This window comes from Gymnoscopelus braueri (assembly GCF_963280865.1).
Source record: "Gymnoscopelus braueri genome assembly, chromosome: 9".
Lineage (NCBI taxonomy): Eukaryota > Metazoa > Chordata > Actinopteri > Myctophiformes > Myctophidae > Gymnoscopelus > Gymnoscopelus braueri.
In genome coordinates, this window is record NC_137610.1 from 25,276,805 (window position 1) to 25,298,811 (window position 22,007).

At 42.6% G+C, this 22,007-nt stretch overlaps 1 protein-coding gene across 1 annotated transcript in view; it reads right to left on the bottom strand.

The window, feature by feature from the left end:
• The window catches only part of LOC308092245 (cadherin-13-like), a gene marked incomplete at its 5' end in the record, with an annotated part of 141,355 nt that overhangs the window by 46,416 nt on the left and 72,932 nt on the right, over positions 1-22,007 (bottom strand). The gene's annotated exons all lie outside the window — the stretch shown is intronic.

A 22,007-nucleotide genomic window follows, 5' to 3' on the forward strand; every position in this document is an offset into this window, starting at 1 on the left:
CTGCTATTTTTGAATAGCCAAAGACATCTAAAATGACAGAAATGCGTTCCTGGGTTGAATGGGTTAATGTGGGTCTAACATTAAATGAACACTCAGCATTTTGCTGTACATTTGGATCTCTGCTAAAGACAATGGCCCGGATTCATAAAGGGATTTACGACCATATTTTGTACGTACCGGCATTTAGGACAAATCCTACACCTGCAGTCGGATTCATAAAAGTTTTTTGTTCTGTGTTTTGTGCGTCAGGTGCGCACGTTCTCAGGTCAGCCCTGAGGCTGTCCTACCAGGGCTGAAATGTGCGTATGTCTTTAGAATGCTTTATTCTTCATGCCAAAATCAATTACAACAGTGGCAAACCTCAAATAAAATATATATGTGCCCAACATTTGTCAACACATATATATAAAAAATAAAAAATAAATGTCAAACGATGTATTGCTTGTAGCCTATGCACATAATATAGACATGATGTAGATTCCACCGCTTTTTATTTATTTTCTAGGCTATCAGTTGCATTTAGAGTTGAATTATTAGGTCCCCGTCCCTCAGTGTGTTTGCCAGCGGGCCATCTCAGCCGAAGTGTCACGTAATAATGAAAATAGGCTATGATGCCTTAATGAAACTGCGGAGGGACTGACGCACCTCTGTCCGTGCTGCAGTATTAATTTGTAGGCTAATAGTCTACTGTAGGCTACTCTACTGTATTTTGATCACATGAACACCACACACAACAGATCTAATATTCCCCATTCCGACGTAGGACAGTGATATATTAATCAAAAATGCACTAATTTAATCAATAAGTAATCAATAAGCTCTGGTCCATAATCGGATAGCAGCGTTCCACTTGTATGCTGGATTTCATCATCTTTTTACCTTGGTAAAAGTCCGCAATGTTCATTAGAAAAGGCTTATATATATCCTTTCCACGTTTTATTAGCCTTTTATTTGGTAATGGGGTTAAACCTTGTAAACTTATTTATTCTCATTACACATGAGAGCATTTATTACGTGATCCGCTTCCAGACAGAACAGTAAGTTGTCAAGGCGATGCGAAGCCGCATCTGTTATCTTTAGACGAGGCGGAGTTGAACTTCAAACTTTCATCAGCGTTGCCAGATGTTGTGAGAGAAATAAGCAACCAGGTCTAGGAAAACAAGCCCAAAAGAAGCAACTGGCACTTAGGCCATTATAAGCACTTTAATTAAACCGTTGTGAGCTTGTAGATCTGCTATATTTAAAAAAAATATTTTAATAAAATGTGCAATATTTGGAAGATTTTTTAAACATTCTAACAACACAAATCTGCCTCCAGCTGGCACAAAACATTTTCAGATGGGGCTTATAGGGATAAATTAGCCTACATATTAACTTGGGGGTCCATGTCATAAAAATATTTGAGAACCACCGGTTAAAACAATTGAACAATTGTGAAGCAAGCCCAAATAACCAACTACACTTTAGAAACAAGCCCAAAAAACCGCACCCCACAGCTACCAATATTTACAAGCAACTTTACAGAAAAATAAGCCCAAATTCGCTTATAATAAGCGGACATGGCAACGCTGTTTAGCACGGTTCAGCACGGTTGGATGCTGTTGGATGCAGCCTTCCAGAGTAATCATCACACCTGGTCATACGCACTGGTAGTACGCACATCTCAGGGATATACAAACCCCTTTGGGAATTGCACGTCCGTTTGTGACTACCAAAATACGACCGGCCTTTACGAACTTTATTTACCCCATATTTACGACCCTCGTTATGAATCGGGGCCAATGCAGCTATTTGGTGTACATTCCACTGCGACTTATGTTAGATCATGTGAGAGCGTGTAAGTGAACAACATTGATCCATATGGATTCCTGCTGAAGAGAACAACACATGCATGACATGACATATGCTAATTAAAGACATATTTCCCTTTTCAACCACACAGCATTTGCACACACATTGGTCAAGGTGCTCCCATGTTCTCTGACAACTGGGATGTGGTTTTCACATGGCAATTCAACTACAGCATTCCGTTTCCTCTCTTAGTGCAGGAAATGATTATAATGTGCCCAGTGGTCATCAGTGACATTTTATTATACAGTATGTCATGTATGGTAACATGCGAGTGAAGCAACATGGATCTATCACATTAATTCCTCCATCACCATTCACCAGCATGCACAGTACAGCTACAGTATCGAGGAAGTATCTATTCATGTTGCACACTGCTGCTACTGTATAGTCCTATATTTTATTGGTCATATCTGCATTCTGTAGGATCTAGCCACTTCAGATAAATGCCCTGCAAGCAAATGTAGGTTCTATTCCATCAACATAAAGGAAAAAGATTGCCTCTGAAAATGATACTATATAGAAGAAGGGGCAGAGAATTAAATTGGGGTGCGGGTGCTGAATTCATTTCCACCTCACACTGGACAGAAAATAGATTAAACTTAATAAAAGTGAAAGTGGATAGACAGACCATTTAACTCTCCATTTGACAGTAACACAATAAAGGCCAATTTAAAAATCAGAAACAACGTCATGACCTAAACCTTCACACTTCTTTTCTAAAAGCAGGAAGAGAGTGTCACAGTCTGTGGCTCTGTGTGGGCGTAGGAGAGGAGGTGAAGAATGAGCGAGGGAGACAAAGTGTGTGAGAGAGAAAGAGATGCAGAGCATTGAACCTCGCTCTCTGCGCTCCTATTGACAGTATAACACCACCAGAACCTCCCTGTCATTACTGAGACCATCGTGTCCACTTAAAGCAGAGACTCCCTCTATCTGCCTCTCACTCTGTTTGTCATGCACCAGGACAACTGCCTCCACCTCCACGTCTATACTTAACTCATTAAGACCGGGAACGCATCTGTGTCATTTTAAGATTTCTTTGGCTATTCAAAAAATAGCAGATATACAAGCTCATAGCACGAGCTTGTATATCTGCTATTTTTGAATAGCCAAAGTATAAAATAATGGTAAGTGGTTCAAATCTAATATGACAGACTTTCCTGGTCTTAATGGGTTAATGACTTAATTTTCTTTCCTCCTACAGTATATCCATTCTCTCTCACTTCTCTGTTACAACCTCAAGATCCTCTGATCAGCTCTGTTACTCTCTGTTCTCTCATGGTCCCAAAATCTCATTCACTCTGGCCATCTGTGAGACTCAATTAAAACCAAGAGGGAAAGATTAACACAAACACACCTTTACCCATAATGGCCACAGGGAGCTCAATTTATCTCAAGGAATGTGCAGTTGCAAAAAAAAGAGAGAAAAAGAATGTGATTGACACCCCGAACCTTCATTGGGATGTAATCTTCATCTTTAGCACTCAGAGATCTAATTAATTAGGGGGAATCTCATTTCCTCACTAATGCAACTGGACAGAGGTGTGATAGAGGAGGGAGGAGAGAGGGGAGGAGGACAGGGGGCAGAGGGGTAGGAGGGAAGAGGAGAGATTGGGAGGGAGGAGGAACGAGGTGGCATCATATTTCATCAATGTTTGTGAAGGATGTCCACCTTGTTCATTCCAGGAAAGAACAAGAGAGCGTGAGGTCTGGGTTCACACTAACCACACTGTATTGATTACCAGCGCTCACACTCTGGCTATCAGAGACACTGCGGTAACATTCATTATTATGCCTGGAACACACTGGAGGCATGCATCTGCTGTTCACACCTGCAGCGTTTCCTTTGATATTGACCATTAATTAATTTAATTGGTTCACTAGATTTAATCTGTGTTTAGTTTAGAGATAAAACGAGTAAACAGCAATAAGAATAGTTATAAAATATAATGAATAAATTCATGTTTATTCATTTGAGTGGACCATTGGGAAATATCACAGAGTAGATGGCTATGACTTCGCTTTGCATATCAATATTTTCGGTTAACTCAAGCAGCTACTGTAGCTCCTCACCCAGCCTGCCCAATGTGTAAAAGAGCAAATTAGAGATGGAAAATAAATGGTAATTGTTCATTATTGAAAATATCAGTGTATTATTTTCTAAACATTCTTGGGGAGTTTCCCGATTGTTGGCCACACCCATTGTATACATTATGGTAATATTAAGTGTTTGATTTGTTTTCTTATAGTGTTCCTTGGTTTAAATACAGATGCTATTTATTTAATATTCTATAAATGCAACTTGAGTATCATCAAGGCATTCTTTTGTTTTCATAAAACAAAGAAGAATCACACTACACATTTCACACAAAACTCACTTTGGTTCAACAAAATAACATGCATAAGGCAGAAGGCCTGCTCTTACGGTATATCAGCTTTGCAGGCAGCTGTTCCGTTAAGTTGCCTGGCAGAAATAGTCACTGATTAATCAACTATGAATTAGGATCAACAACACTGGGCAAACACAACCTCTGTCTGTGAGCAGAAACACTCCTACATCAGCATTGGAGGCAGATGTGACATAAAGTTGCCTGGCAGGAAATTCAATAACTTCAGTCTGATGTACTAGGAATGATGGGCTGTTGGGGAGATGCATGCTATTTTGTTGGCTGAGCCACAAATGTGTCTTTCTGCCTGGAAGGCACTCAGTGCAAAGAAAAACCTCCCCTATGCTCACATAGCTACTTTAAATATATAAAGTAATCACTCCTAGATCTACAAGTTTTGCAGTGGAGCTGCCTACATCACTCACCTGCATCTCTCCAGATATTGAACTCTACTGTATATTTCAGTTACCTGCTCCTCCGCTTGTCTTTCCAATCTCCAGATCATAACGAGAGAATCAGTTCAGAAGCAAGTGGTAATTATTTGCATATAAATGGTATGATATAATAACTCTCTGTGCCTCTACCTAGGAGGAGTACACATTGTCTGCTTTCTAATTTAAGACACAAAAGCATTTTAACTGACATTGAATTATATCTCAGGGATCAGATTAGGGGCTGAAGCCAGAACACAGCGGTGGAGGCTGTAATTTTTATACGTAATAGTACAATTTTCACCATTGAATTGTTGCAATTTATGTTAGATGTGAGAACTTGCAAGTGGATAACATTGATCCATATTCCTGCCGAAGAGAACAACACATGAACGCAACCCCATGGAGATGTGAGGCTGTGAGCTGCTTTCCTTTCATGACCATGTCATAATGGTTGTGTTATTAGGTGTCATCTAAGACTGACTATCTGCTAATTAACCCATTAAGACCTGAGGCCGATTCTACAAATGTCTTCTAAATCCCAATTTTTTTTTGAAACACTTATGTTGCTATAATATCAGTGGTTCTCAAACTGTCAAGGACCCCCAAAATGATATATATATGTATTTGGCCACAGACCCCCATCTCAAAATATTTAGTTCCAGGGACCCCAGGAGCTAAGATTTGAGTTACAAATGTTCACTTTAAAATATATATATATTCGGGGGCACGGTGGCGCAGTCGGTAGCGCTGTCGCCTCACAGCTAGACGGTCCTGGGTTCGATTACTGCAGGGGGCGCGTTCTCTCCTCCGCGTCATCAGTGCCCATACCCTAGGTGGGGTTTGGCGAAAGGGCCTCTCTGTGTGGAGTTTGCATGTTCTCCCCGTGTCTCCTAGGGTAGGTACCCTCACAAAAACATGCAGTAATCCTGGTCACTATACTGCCTCCCCCTGGCCAGCCGGGGCGCCTGATGGAGGGGAAAGGAACTGGCTGGAATAACGTGTTCCTTCCACACCCTACGTCCAACCAGGGAAACTCTCCCCTGTCAGGTGACAAGAAGGTCAGTTGAAGGAGGCATGAGCTCGGCCCTGGCCTCCCTAGGTTGGCAGAGGGAAGGTAGTGCCCAGGATTACATGGACAATTGGCACTGGGTGTAAAAAAATAGGGTTACAAAATCGTGGGATTTTTTTTTTTCTTTTTTTTTTTTAATAGCAGATCTACAAGCTATGAGCTTGTATATCTACTATTTTTGAAAAGACAAAGTATAAAATAATGGTTAAAGTGGTTAAAATCTAAAATGACAGATGTTTTTCCCGGTCTTAATGGGTTAAAGACACATTTCCCTTTTCAACCGCACAGCATTTGCACACACATTGATCAAGGTGCTCCCATGGTCTCTGACAACTGGGATGTGGTTTTCACGTGGCTCTTCAACTACAGCATTCTGTTTCCTCTCTTAGCCCATTAAAACCGGGAACGCAGCTGTGTAACCACTTACACATTATTTTATACTTTGGCTATTCAAAAATTGCAGATATACAAGCTCATAGCGCAGCACCGAGTGCAGCGCTATATGAGCTTGTAGATCTGCTATTTGTGAAAAATCGTTAAAATGTGTGCAAATCTTTGAATATACATATTTTTAAAGCGAATATTTGTAACTCTTTGCAAAATCTTTGCTTCTGGGGGTCCCTGGAAGAAAGTATTTTCAGTTGGGGTATGCAGCCAAATACATATAATTTTGGAGGTCCTTGACATGAAATAGTTTGAGAACCACTGATATAGCAACATACGTTTTTTTTAACAAAACTGTTAAGATTTTGAAAACATTTTGTAGAATCGGGATTCGGAACCTCAGGCCTTAATGGGTTAATACAGAAAATGTTTGATTTGTCAACAGGGTTCCGGCCAGCAGGGTTATTTCCTCCCCCATCTGTTCTTCTGTCAGGTGGAACTCATCCTTTAAACAGGTGACATCATGAAGGGCTTCTTATACACTGTATTACAGTTTATAACGTGCCCATTGGTCATCAGTGACATTTGATTATACAGTATGTCATGTATGGTAACATGTGTGAGTGAAGCAATATGGATCCATCACATTGATTCATCCATCAACCATTCACCAGCATGCACCTCTTTTCTAAAGGCAGGAAGAGAGGCGGAATGAGCGAGGGAGATAAAGTGTCAGAGAGAAAGAGATGCAGAGCGTTGAACGTCTCTCTATGCTCTCCTATTGACAGTACCTCCCTGTCATTACTGAGACCATCGTGTCCACTTAGCAGAGTGGACACGATGTTAACTGCTCGTCTGCTTGTCTTTCCCATCTCGAGATCATAATGAGAGAATCAGTTCAGAAATATGCAATTTTATCAATGGGGATCCTGTGCTGTATTATTATGCATATAAATGGTATCATATAATAACTCTCTGTGCAGTACACATTGACTGATTTCTAATTAAAGACACACAAGCATTTTAACTGACATTGAATTATATCTCAGGGATCAGATTAGGGGCTGAAGCCAGAACAGAGGGCTGTAATTTAACCCATTCAATCCAGGAACTACTGTGTCATTGTCTCCGCCAGGCCGAAAGGCATGGCGAGAGAGTATGTTTTACCCTCCGTCCGTCCGTCCGTCCGTCCGTCCGTGTGTCCTGTCCGTGTGTTAGCAGCTAATCTCCGGCACCGTTGGCCCGGTCACTGCGAAACTGTGCACACACACTCCCTGGATGCCAATTCAGAACCTCTGCATTTTTCACATGGGCCTGTTATAGCGCCACCTGGAGGCCGATTTGTGCAAAACCCATTTTTTTATATTACTCCTACAGATTTTATCCAAACGTCATGCAAATCGGTACAGATCCGTGTTGATCACATGATTATAGAGAGTATCTCTATAATCATGTGATCAACACGGATCTGTCCGATTTCCCATATTCCATCTTCATTGGCTAAGGTTGGCTTCCAAAATTTGCAGGATTGGTCCGTTTTGAACACAATGCCTCAAATCATGAACGCAGCTTGCGATTTCCGTGAAATTTCACAAACACATTCCCCCTAGGCCAAGGAAGAAATGCCACCCTTTTTCACATTGGCCTGTTATAGCGCCACCAGCAGGTCTAATTTAGCAAAACACATTTTTGGAACAAAATGCCTCAAATCATGAATGCAGTGTCGAATTGCCGTGAACGACCTAAGAATAAATGGCACCCTTTTCACATTGGCCTATTATAGCGCCACCAGGAGGCCACAATAACGTACCTGACCTGGCGGAGACCTGTGCTCCGAGGAGCACTTTTTCTAGTTTTAGATTTTTTCTTTTTTACTATAACCATTATTTTATGATTTGGGCTATTCAAAAATAGCAGATATACAAGCTCATAGCACGGCACCGAGTGCCGCACTATGAGCACTACGAGCTTGTAGATCTGCAACTTTTTTGAAAAATCATTTGTGCAAAAAAACGTTTTTAACTCAAATATTTGCTTCTGGGGATTTTACAAATGTCTTCTCAAACTTTTTTCATGTCAAGGACCCCCAAAATGATATGCACTTTTCCACTGACACCCCCATCTCAAAATATTTTGTTCCAGGGACCCCCAGAAGCAAAGATTTGAGATAAAAAATGTATATATTCAAAGATTTGCACACATTTTCATGGTTTGTTCGTGGCTCAAGTGACACAGATGCGTTCCCGGATTGACGTTACCTCTTTGTTTCTCTTTTTTCTCTTTTGATGCACGTCACTGACACTTGCGTCAGTGGCGCCTTCAGTGTGTCACAGCTGAGTGTAACCTGCTAAAGCAGCACCTGTCATTTATCACAGCCTGAAACCACTTTGATCAGTACGCCAAATAAGCTATTAAAAACTGGACCAGTTCACCAATTAACTCATTCAGTACATCACCGACGTCACATTTTTATAAGCCCAGGGTGCCAATGACGTCGATGACGTCATGAATTTTTTTTTTCAGAACCCAAGATATCATGATTTGAAGATTTGCTGCTCCATTCACTTCTTGTTTAACATCTTACTGAAAAGGCTGTATCTCGCTTCCTAAGCACATTTTTTTTACAATGTATTTTTGGCTCTGGCACTCTGAGCCAAACTGCCAGAAATAAGTTAGGCACTGAATGAGTTAAAAGCTGATCCACTATAATGGTCTTGATTGATCCCATCACCTGTGTCATTCTATGTATTTACAGCTCACTCCATGAGACAGAAGATGACGATGATGAAGGAAATGAAACATCAACAACACAACCGTCTCTAATAGTATGTGTATATTCATGCTGCGACATTCAGTCAAATGGCCTAAATGTCACTTTAATTGGTTATAATGAGGATTTATGGACAGTATGAAAACAGAATACTTTTGTGTGGCATTCATTGTCAGGTATAAATCTTGTTATTGCATCAGCTGTGGTTATTAAGCATCACTTGTCAGTCTGAATGTCACCTTCTGGTAAGTCTTGTTATTGTAACTGGCTTTGAATGTTGGTTTCCCCCTGGCAGAGAACATTTCTTTAACAAGCACTCTAAACACATCAGCAAGGATTGTATTAAAAAGGTAAGACAAACACGCTCCTTTGTATGAATATAAAAACATACACGCATGCATGCACACACACACACACGCAAACACACACATACTCTGTCACACAAATGCGTATGCAAACGCATGCACACACGTCCATCAATTTCTGTGTCTGTGTGTGAGTATGGTAAGCCTCCATTCCATGTGTGGTTCCTTACTTCTTATGAACCTTGAAGGACCATAGCTAATTCTAATATCCATACCAGTCTAATTTTGACTTATCGCCATTAACAGAGATCGCCCCTGTCCCCTGGCGTACTGATCAGAGTGGTTTCAGGCTGTGATAAATGACAGGTGCTGCTTTAGCAGGTTACACTCAGCTGTGACACACTGAAGGCGCCCACTGATCATATTCAACCCAGATTTGGCACAAATTTACCTCCTTAGTAAATGTAGTGTACATTATTGCATGCAATGTATACTTTAGTATATATCATTATAGATTAAAAAAAAATCATTCACTGCCACGTTGAAATGGTGTGGAAAAGACCCATTTGAAAATCACTACACTTATTTGATCCAAAATTACTATTATTCTAATACAAGTTATACAAATTTGCGTATCAATACGACTGGAAAAGTAATTCCTTACAAGTGCTGCATGTAGAACAAAACGTTTATCAATTAATCGTAAAACTGTGAGTTTTAGCTAACTTACAAAGATGAGGTACATTCTGTAATGATTATTGTATATAGACATGTCATGCCAAACATATCTAAAACATAGAGACATTTTGAAAAAAATTGTTGAGGTTTGTGAGTATGTGGTCGATTTTGACAATGATGGACAATGATGTAGTAAAACTGGTCACCTTCTATAGGAATTAGGAGGTTTAATGAAAGGAAACAAAAATAGATTAAATACTAGAAAAAGTGCTCCTCGGAGCACAGGTCTCCGCCAGGTCAGGTAGGTTATTGTGGCCTCCTGGTGGCGCTATAATAGGCCAATATGAAAAGGGTGCCATTTATTCTTAGGTCGTTCACAGCAATTGGACACTGCATTCATGATTTGAGGCATTTTGTTCCAAAAATGTGTTTTGCTAAATTAGACCTGCTGGTGGCGCTATAACAGGCCAATGTGAAAAAGGGTGGCATTTCTTCCTTGGCCTAGTGGGAATGTGTTTATGAAATTTCACGGAAATCGCAAGCTGCGTTCATGATTTGAGGCATTTTGTTCAAAACGGACCAATCCTGCAAATTTTGGAAGCGAACCTTAGCCAATGAGGATGGAATATGGGAAATCGGACAGATCGGTGTTGATCACATGACTATAGAGATACTGTGTACCGATTTGCATGACGTTTGGATAAAATCTGTAGGAGTAATGTAAAAAAATTGGTTTTGCACAAATCGGCCTCCAGGTGGCGCTATAACAGGCCCATGTGACACACGGACACACACACGGACGGACGGACGGACGGTAAAACATACTCTCTCGCCATGCCTTTCGGCCTGGCGGAGACAATAAATGTCTATATGAACAAAGAGGAAACAGATGAAATATAAAACTCTACTTCAGTATGTCATGACCATACTGTCAGTGATATTCATGTAGAATTTAATTTGGAGTCTTAATTGTAGTTTAAGTGTAAACTCATTAGTTGAGCTGATAAGTGATTCTGAAACTATTGTAATGCATCCATCTGTGTTTGTATATGACTGTCTGTAATGACACTATTGTAATGCATCCATCTGTGTTTGTAGATGACTGTCTGTAATGACTCAATAAACTGTATTATCGAGGGAAGCCACGCAATGCAGGCTTAATGCAAGGACTTACAGTGCTGCAGCACTGGGCACCAACGTCAGGGGGGCAAGTGAAAGAAGACTACTATCTGGAAGCGGCGAAATATTGAAACAGTGGCCAGGTTGAGGACAGAGTACGGCAACTTGCTATGGGCCTGGTCTACAAGATTCGACACAACATTGGATCCCCCTGTATTTGTCAAAATAATTCCAAAACGTAAATGAAGTCCACAATCATAACACCAGAGGCAGCTCCACTGATCATATTCAACCCAGATTTGGCACAAATAAGGGAATGAACTCTTTCTCACGCTATTCAACAAAAATGTGGAATGCCCTACCCAAAGGAGTAAAGGAGTGTAAAACCCTACTCACTTTCAAAACTGCCCTAAAGAATCACCTTCAGGAGGCTGCAATTCCAAATTGGCCCCTGTCAAAGTCTTAACCTACCCATACACATACCCAGACACACCGACACACCGACACACACACACGGAGGGTAAAACATACTCTCTCGCCAGGCCGAAACAATAAGCCAAGTGCTTTCATGAGCGATCCAGTTTAGAGGACCTTGTATTGTGAATTGTACTTCCATGTACTTTTACCATGTCTTTCTAAATAAAGTATTCAATCAATCAATCAATCAATGGCTGCTGAAGACGCGGTAAAACGGTGAAACTTGTCGGAAGCACGTGTTAGCAGCACCCGCTGTCAGCGGGGAGTGTGGGGGGGGGAGTAGGACGACGGAGGTGCTACGTCCTCTCGGTGGGTGTAGAGTTATTCCATGCCTCCGACGCCTGTGATATTATTATGATTATAATGACGTGTGTATTTACTGCTTATTTAGGATTTCCCAGAGTGGTAGGCCAACATAGACAGAAAGGGGTAGATACATCTGCTTGTTGGAGGGTTGTAGGTCGTAAATTCCGTGCCATTCCCTTATCTCAAAGAGGAGAGAGAGAGAGGCTCAAATGACATGCCTGATGCCTGATGTTATGGGGGAGGAGAAAGACACTTGCTGGGTGCTCATCGTATTTGCCCAGTGAGTAAAGGCACATACTGTGGGTCCTTGCTTAGATTTTCTGAGGGTCATAAAAATACCTTAAAGTCTCTTATCTGGAAAGAGAGAGAGACCCAGGCCACTTTTGGGGGATGAGAGGAGGAGAAAGTCACATGACATGGTAGGTGGTGGCATCTCTCTGTCTCCCTGAGGAAACTTGGGGAGAGAATTCAGTTTCTTGGAGTCCCTCAACAGATCAGTAGTGAGTAGAAAAGCACTTGATACACGAAGATTAATGGTCATATATGCTGATGTTTATTGTTTGTGGGAAGATTCATGTCGGTAATATTGTCATTATTGTTTCTGTGTTTCAATCTTTCTGTAGGTTTAAAACCTGTCTGACCTGACTGCCAGACCTGGCTAGACTTTGTTAGTAGAATGTGAGCCTACTGGCAAGGTTGTAGTTGACTGAGATAGTAGTTAACTGGCCGCTTAGTAGCACGATTGGCTGCTGGGTGTGTTAATGTATGTTTGTATTTGTGTGTTAGTAAATAAAAACCATCAAAGACACAGGTTTGAGTAGGTCTGAGTATTATCTACTTTACACCGATTCAGGGACTCCGGCCTTTTGCGAGGGCCGTAGCCGACCAGTCGCACAAGTAGTGTGCTTCGGGTTGGATATTCGTACAGTTTTAAACTATTGTCTGCCTTTTCATTAAGGCATATAGGTGGTCGAAGTAGTTTACAAATTCGTACGGTTTTAAACTACTGGCCTAACTATTGCTCTCTTAAAGGTGAGGCTAGTGGGAGTTGAAGTGGTTTGAAATTCGTACAGTTTTGAACTATTGACACTGACCGATAGTGGTTTATAGATTTGCACTGTTTTAAACTACTGGCCTAACTATTGCTCTCTTAAAGGTGAGGCTAGTGGGAGTTGAAGTGGTTTGAAATTCATGCAGTTTTGAACTACTATCGGCCTTTTAATTAAGGCCTATAGGTGATTGAAGTAGTTTAGACAAATAGTAACCTGATAGTCTCTGAATGGAGTCAGAGACCTTTTGGAGCAGGTTACGCTTATAACCGTGTTAAATAATAATTTATCACGGCTATAAACAGCTTGTTGCTCTGGGTTATTGGACCAGGGCAATAAGAACGAAGTTAGGCCACTTTTGAAGGAAGTCAGAAGTAGATAGACAAGGCGGCGGATCACCGTCGGAGCAGAGGACAAAGGGAGGTTAACTGGCTAGCATAGCTACCGTGGCACAGCAAAGTGTGGCACGGAGCTAAAGCTAACTAGCTAAGCCAACACGGTTAGCCTCGGGGGTTGCAAGCTAACTGTGATGCTGGGTTAGGCTAGTTTAACATCAGGGGTTTCAATGTTAACTGTATGTGATACTAGAACAGGATTAGTTATCAGGGGTTTTCATTGTTTACTGTATGTGATGTTAAGTCAGGGATAACGTTATTTAACTGTATGTGATACTAGGATCAGGATTAGTTATCAGGGGTTAAATTATTCAACGTTATTAGCCTATTGTTGTTGTTAGTGTACACAGATGCGAGCTAACAACAAAGGGTGACACTGCTACCTACCAAAATGCTAACTGGGTGCTGTTACGCCTAATGACTTATAACTAACTAAGTAGCCTGTCTTTCAAGCCGTCCAGAGAACACTTTTAGTGGGAGGGAAGAGGAGTGAGATGGGAGGGTTAGTTGAGTTACAGGAGAGGTGGGAGGCAGCACATAAGGCTTTTGGGATGACATTGCAGTGGATGACTGACAGTATGGATCTTGGGTCAGCAAGAACACTAGTCAGAGAGAGGGAGTCACTGAGAGCAGAGTACGATACACTCATTGATGCTGCCAGGGACTATGTTATCGCCTTAGAAGAAGGTGATGATGGCACACACGCGGCAACGGTGGCCGATGTGTGTGACCGGTGGGAAACTTGTATAGGACAGTTTGAAAAGACAGATCAGGAGGTCGAAGTGGCCCTATTATCGCGCTATGTGGAGCCGGAAATAGACTGTCTTGTTCAGGATATTGTGCGTGCTTTGGTGAGGGTGAAGGATCTTAGCTTAAAGTCGGCGTCCAGTGCACGACGAAGCGTGCAGGGGCGTGCTTTAGATAGGACACTCCTTTATCTTGAAGAAGCCGTGCTGAAATGGAGAAACGTTGTTCCTGAGCTCAAAGCAACCGAGATGACCAACAAGTACTGGGTGCTTAAAGGGCGAAAGGAGCGACTGATGGACAGTTGGGCGGTCCTCCGAGTTAGTAAACAGCAGGGGGAGGACCACCGCCCGGCAGTCCAACAAGCTGACCCGCCAGAAGGCGCTACCACCGCTGATCGGGTGGTTGACGCAGGGCGGATGGAGCAGATCTTCCCGGGAGTCGGGGGCGAGCCAGGAGACTCGGGCCGTCCCGGAGAGGGAGATCTACTCATCACGACACGCGGGGAAGGCGCCGAGGAGGTCGTGACAGCCGGCGGAGAGGAACCGTCGGCGGCCGAGGAAGGAGTAACATCAGAGGTCGAATCAGACGGCGTTGCTGCTCCCGCAGACGAAGCTGCGGGTGCGGGGAAGGTGCCACTGGAGATCGCGAGAGAAGCTGCAGAGGAGATGGTCGATGAAGTAGCCCCCGTGGACGAGGCCGTGGGGGGCGTGACGGTCGAGGTAGAGACGCCTACGGAGAAAACCGAGGGGGAGACCGACACCGCCACACACACCGACATCACACCAGTGCAGAGCGGCGTGGCACTACCTAAGCCAACGAGGAAGGCCGAGGGGGAGGAGACCAACTCCACTCCACACTCCGTCACCACACCAGTGCAGAGCGTCGTGGCACCACCTAAGAAAGGTGGCCTTTGCCCCGAGCCTGAAGCCCTGTTGGGCCAAGGTGGGAGGTCAGTAGCGACAAGAGCCAGACCAGTCGAGGTCAAAATATGCGAATGTGAAACATGCAAACCTCCTGACCTCTTGAAAAAATGTGACTGTGAAATATGCAAACCTCCTGACCTCTTCGCACCAGTCCGGTGGGTCATGGGGAAATTGCGAGGGAAGAAGAAGAAGGTGAAGCAGAAAGTCACTGTCCCACCACAGTCATCAGTGCGGGCTGGAGGTGGGGTTGCGTTTCGCGGCGGCAAAAGAACACTGCCAGAGAAACTGACGTCTCCACTGCTACCCTCCGCAGGGGGTGGCGGTGGTTTGGATAAGGCCAGTGCCACACCGATGCAACCTGGACAGCTGCGGTTGAGCATGACTGGCGCAGAGGCCCACAAGGTGGTGGGCCTATGTGTCCGTGTATGGTCAGCTGGCAGTGGTACGTAGGTGCACTCGGGTGGGAAAAGATGCTATGCGCAGCACCAAAAAAGAAACCGTCTGAAGTGTCCTACTTTTGTTGTAGTAATTTAGGACCTTTTGTGATGTGTCTTAACATGTGAATGGATGGAGCCATTTCCAAATGTGTGCTATGCGGCATCGAAGGACGTCTAAAGTGTCTTACTGTGTGTGTGGTAATTTAGGACCCTTTATGATGTGCCTGTAACAGGTAAATGGATGGAGCCATTTAAAAATGTATGCAATTATGACGAGGATTTGAATAACTTGCATGATGATGATGATGAGTATTAATTTACTGCCTACCTCTAAGTTGTGATGGAAAGGGGTTGAGTGGGGTGCATTGAGACAGGTTATGTTCACCACTTAATCTCTTTTATACTTAGTTGTACGATGATGTCACGCAAAAATGGCTAAATGGCTGACCTGCCAGGTTGTGAGCTTGTAGATCTGCTATTTTGCTATTTTGAAGCGTTTAAGACACTTTGCCCATGATTGAGAGGGGTTTAAAGTGGGAGGAAAAGGACACATCAGTGTTCCAAAAGAGGAGCTTGTAGATCTGCTAATTTTAAGCATTTAAAAAAGAAAAAACTTTGCCCAGGATTGAAAGGGGTTTAAAGTGGGGGGAAAACACTTGAGTGTTCCAAAAAGATGGACTTGTAGTGTTCATGGTAAATGTAGACAGGCAACTACATACCAAATTATTTTGTTTTCTGGGTTAAAATAACTCTTAAATTTTAAACAGGTGACAAATAATTATTTCTAATTCAATTGGTGATAATTTGCTGTTGTTGTAGTACAGTTAATTTAGAGTCCAATGGTGGGAACAATTTTCGAATAATAAGTATTGTTACTTAAACAATTTGGATTGGGGGATTTATGTTGAACGTGTGTGGTGTGCATAAATTCATGTTATGTGTGAAGTACGTAACTTTTTAAGTTGTGACATGTGGGCTATTCCGGGTATGGGGTCGGAGTGGTTTACAGATCAAAAGTAAGATGTACCTAGTTAGACATGTGTGAAGTACATGGCTTACTATGCCAGGCGGTGCCTCACTCACTAAGGGGCGACCTACCTAGTGTGTTCTCTGAGCCATAAACCAGAGGTCAATGGATTGTAGCCATTTCCTGCTGCCAGTGGGGGAGGATTATCATATGGGTGGGCCGTGAATGTGAGAGGTTATTGCGGCCTCCGGGTCATCCGACGCGGAGGCCGGGTGGGAGGTGTAGAGTTATTCCATGCCTCCGACGCCTGTGATATTATTATGATTATAATGACGTGTGTATTTACTGCTTATTTAGGATTTCCCAGAGTGGTAGGCCAACATAGACAGAAAGGGGTAGATACATCTGCTTGTTGGAGGGTTGTAGGTCGTAAATTCCGTGCCATTCCCTTATCTCAAAGAGGAGAGAGAGAGAGGCTCAAATGACATGCCTGATGCCTGATGTTATGGGGGAGGAGAAAGACACTTGCTGGGTGCTCATCGTATTTGCCCAGTGAGTAAAGGCACATACTGTGGGTCCTTGCTTAGATTTTCTGAGGGTCATAAAAATACCTTAAAGTCTCTTATCTGGAAAGAGAGAGAGACCCAGGCCACTTTTGGGGGATGAGAGGAGGAGAAAGTCACATGACATGGTAGGTGGTGGCATCTCTCTGTCTCCCTGAGGAAACTTGGGGAGAGAATTCAGTTTCTTGGAGTCCCTCAACAGATCAGTAGTGAGTAGAAAAGCACTTGATACACGAAGATTAATGGTCATATATGCTGATGTTTATTGTTTGTGGGAAGATTCATGTCGGTAATATTGTCATTATTGTTTCTGTGTTTCAATCTTTCTGTAGGTTTAAAACCTGTCTGACCTGACTGCCAGACCTGGCTAGACTTTGTTAGTAGAATGTGAGCCTACTGGCAAGGTTGTAGTTGACTGAGATAGTAGTTAACTGGCCGCTTAGTAGCACGATTGGCTGCTGGGTGTGTTAATGTATGTTTGTATTTGTGTGTTAGTAAATAAAAACCATCAAAGACACAGGTTTGAGTAGGTCTGAGTATTATCTACTTTACACCGATTCAGGGACTCCGGCCTTTTGCGAGGGCCGTAGCCGACCAGTCGCACAAGTAGTGTGCTTCGGGTTGGATATTCGTACAGTGGGGGCTCCTCACTGGCAAGTGAGGCAGTGACAACACACAGAAATGTGTGCGTGGAGGAATTAATTAACGACTAAATTGGGGAGAAAAAGGGGGTAAAAAGAAAAGAACAAGAAAATCATGGTCAGCAATGAACCACACGCCTCAACTTGTGAAGAGGATTAGACCCAACTAATGTATGTACATCTACAATGAAATTGTTCTTCGAGGATTAGACTCAGCATTGTGTCCGGAAATGTTTGCCAATAAATCAACTTTTTTAAATGCGGAAAAATAATAGACATTCTTTGTTTTTAATAAAGAGTAAAGATAAACTGTAAATGTAGTCTCTTGAATCTCTCATCGATTTTCTTACCCAGCGTGTAGCGTAATAATGGACGAGAGCCCCTCCATGTCTCCGACAAAGTGGAGAGAAAATCACAGAGCGAGGAGATAAATGTGCATATCAAGAAAGAATTGTACACCACAAATAAGGAAATCAACCAGGTTTCAATGTGTCAAAATTGATTTTCCAATTTTCTCCGGATAGCTTTGTGGTTGCCTGAAGATCCCAACACACTTACACTGAACTCTGCCTAAAGCGTTTAGAAGAGAAAGGGACGGTGTCTTCTCTCTTTCCGTTCTCTCTCTCTCGCACGCTCGCACGCACGCACGCACGCGCACACACACACACACACACACACACACACACACACACACACACACACACACACACACACACACACACACACACACACACACACACACACACACACACACACACACACACACACACACACACACACACACATCTCCAAAAGCTATATTTTGCATGGCAGATAGGATGATATTATGTTTTAGAGACTCTTCAAAAGGGCAAGACCACTTTTTTGGTAGAGGTTTGGGTTGTGTAGTTACCTTGCCATGATGTAACTCCAAAGGTGGACAAGAAATCAAAAATAATTGCTCCACTGATTAGAAAATGTGCTCCTCATTGACTTACATTGTACAGTGAAATCCTAAATGTAATGCCTCAACTCCTACAATTCCAAGTGCTTGGAAGGGGGGGGGGGGGGTCCCAAGTTCAAATATGATTATTTTGAGGGGTCCCCAATTCAAATATGATTATTTTGCGGGGTCCCCAGTTCAAATATGATTATTTTGGGGGGTCGCAGCCTCAAAAGGTTGAGAACCACTGATATAGTGGATCTTACTCCTTTTGGTTTGATGGATATACTGTAACATGGATTGTGATCTTTCACATCAGTGTAGCAGGAAGCTGACACATATTAAAGTCTTAGTATTTTGCTATTGCTTAATGTGATGCTGAGATCATCATAATAAGTTTGTGGGCCCTTCAGGGGAGGGAAATCGGCCAGGGAGGGTGATATTAGTCACTTCACGTACTCCTGCAGTACCTGTCAGCAGTAATTGGCTTAATGATGGGGAGTAAAATGGTTAAAATTCATAATTAAAAAAAAGTTTGTGGGCAGCATATCACACATCATATGACAGTGTTGTTCTGCCAGGTTGTGGGTGCTCACCAAAAGACGACATTGAGTTACCTCTAACTGAGAACTTCAAAGGTTAATGTCCATGGAAAATAAAGAGACAGGAAGGGATTTATTGGACCCACAAACAGGCTGACATTTTGCCTGTGCATTTTCCTCAAAGCCATCCCCGCATATTCAGAACATCAACCTGCCAGTGATCTCAATAAATCTCAGACCCAGACAATAGAGGCCGTTCTACCTCCTCTGTTTTTATTCCATGGAGAGACACCCTTTGAAGTGTTCTGTGATTGGCTCATGCACTATGACATCACAGAAGAACAATCAGAGTGACCTAGCAATTCTATGATCAGACCTTTTGACCAATAGATAACAATTATACATGAATGTTTTTCTATATACTCTTAATGAATTACTACTAAGTAACATGAGTTATGAGTTCCACAAATGTGAAACTAATAATAATAATAATAAATGTAATAATAATAATAATAATAATAATAATAATAATAATAATAATAATAATAATAATAATAATAATAATTCAAACAGTTGCATTTCTATGCACAGTCCATCAGTGAAGATTACATTCACCATAATTCTTCCATCTAGGCACAGCAACATTTGTGTCTAGCAAACACCTTGTGATAACTTGTTGTTCATCCCCGACTCATCCCTAAGTGTTGACTACCCAAAACTGTACAGGTATCGCTGGACCACCTCGGATGGTTTCGTCTAGTATTCACATCCCTTCACTAAGGGATACTGGGTGGAGCCACCCAGTATAGAGGGTTCAGTGCCAGCAGGCCCGATGCAGGCTGGGGTGACTGCATTATATACTGTAGTGTGGTACTACAAGCATCACAGTATATCGTTGCTGTCCGGCAGAAACCAGCTAACTCAATTTTTCCGCTTTTGCATTTTTTTTCCATAAATCAGTGCTATTGAACACGCTTTACGTCTGTGTGTTGGTAAAACAAATATTGAAGCAATGAAAAGTATTAAAAAGAGTGCTTCTGACAAAAACAGCTAACTCCATTGGATCCTCAAACTTTCTGCTAAACCAGCTCCACCCCCCTTCCAGCAAAGGGGGGTGGAGTTAGCTGGTTTTGCTGACTCCAGGCTCCACCCCCTTTTGTCCTCCAACCTCATTGTGAGCTTGGAGGTCCATTCAGCTGTTCTTATCAATGATGAACAAAACCTCCTAACTCCATTTTTTTTATTTTTTTTTCATTTCCTGAAAAATGAACATTTTGGAGTTAGCTGGTTCTTGCCGGACAGCAGAGATATCATACTACTGCCGATCGTATACAAAAATAAATGCCATTGATACATTATAGTAAAGAGAGAGGTTAGCTTAAAGGGTAAACACCACAACAACTGCTGTCAGGCTAAAACTTGTATCTAAACATCTCTTTGATTATCTATTAAATAGGGAACTGACTCTTACAGTGTAATCATACATGCAATCATACAATGGCGTCAATGGCCCCGGGGTTGTGAAAATCTCTCAACCTTAATTATGTAAATGTTCACGAAGAAAGAACTCAAAGCTTTCAATACATGACTTTCCATATCAGGAGTACTACAGTTGTGATAATCTAATTCAGCATATGTGAAAAGAAGAACCTTTGAGAGTAATTTTTCCAGTTTTCATTAGAGGTAAAAAAGTCAAGACATGAATTTTACACCACAGTATATATATATAAATGGAATATGCTGTTTGCAAAAGTATCCAGCTATCATTTAAGCAAACCTCAACACTTTGTTACCTTCAGAAGTGCTTGAGCACCCCTAAAATTGGTCCAAAAAACGCAAATGCTTCCAAGCATGTCTGGAATCATCTGAGCTCCACATCATCTGGTTCTCTATTAAAGCAGTCTACTGTAAGGGGAGCAGCTTGTTGGATGCTGTGGTTCCAGCGGTTCCGGATGGGAGGTTTTTAGGCAGGCTTGTTGGACACATCCAGAGCTAGTGGATGAGTGTGTATCACCTCAATTAAAGCATGCTCTAAGTGTCTGACAACAGCTAATATTTCTCTTCCACCAAGCGAGTCCAATCGATGTTCTGGCATTCGTCACCCTGCTGAAGAACCAACAGCCTGTTTTCTCACTGCAGTTAGAGGAGGAAGAGGAGGTCCACTCCTTTCTGTTTCCTCAATAGGGGCCGTTTCTACAGAAAGTCATTTTTGAGCACGTTGTATATCATGTCCAGAATGCTACACATGCACTATAAGCGAGACGCCTCAAGCCCTCCGCTCGTTGTTTGCCGCTTGTGGGTGTGCCGCTCCCATCCTCTGCGTAGGAAAGTGACATTGATGAGGGGTCCCTCGTCTCCAGCAGTCAAACTATTTTCTACCTGAGGCATCCAGAGCGCTCCGCCAATAAAGGCTGGATGCCGAGAGCGCTGAAACTCGATGCGCGGTGCTGGGAAGAGGAGCGCTCCTAGCGCATCTTTACCATAGAAATACATGGTATAAAGGTCCTAATGCATTTCTTGTAGACCCGGCCCCCTTGCATGAGACTAAAATGGGCAACTCACACCAGGCGCGCCATTAGGAATTAGGAACCCCCCTTAGCTCTATTACCAACAAAGGCAATTTCAAATAAGCTCTTGGCCATTAGCCTTGTAGAGGCACATGGTTTAGCTGCTTTTGAGTGGGCCAAGGGGAGTCAAATTCCAACAGGGAGTCAAATCTTGGCACACCACCAGCAAATTCATTGAAAAAACTACTGCACGGCGTGCACGCACATGTGCACACGCACAGCCGCACACACACACTTAATTGTGTCACTATACCCAATTTTAGGACGGCCATTTTTATATTATGAATGCCATTTTAGCCAATATTTGGCCATTTTAACCCTCCCTAAAGCCTGAGTTCTACTTTGTTGTGTGCCAGTGTTGTGCACTGCGAAGTGTCGCACTGAGACGCGTTCTACTACTATTCTACTAGTACACACACACACACACACACACACACACACACACACACACACACACACACACACACACACACACAC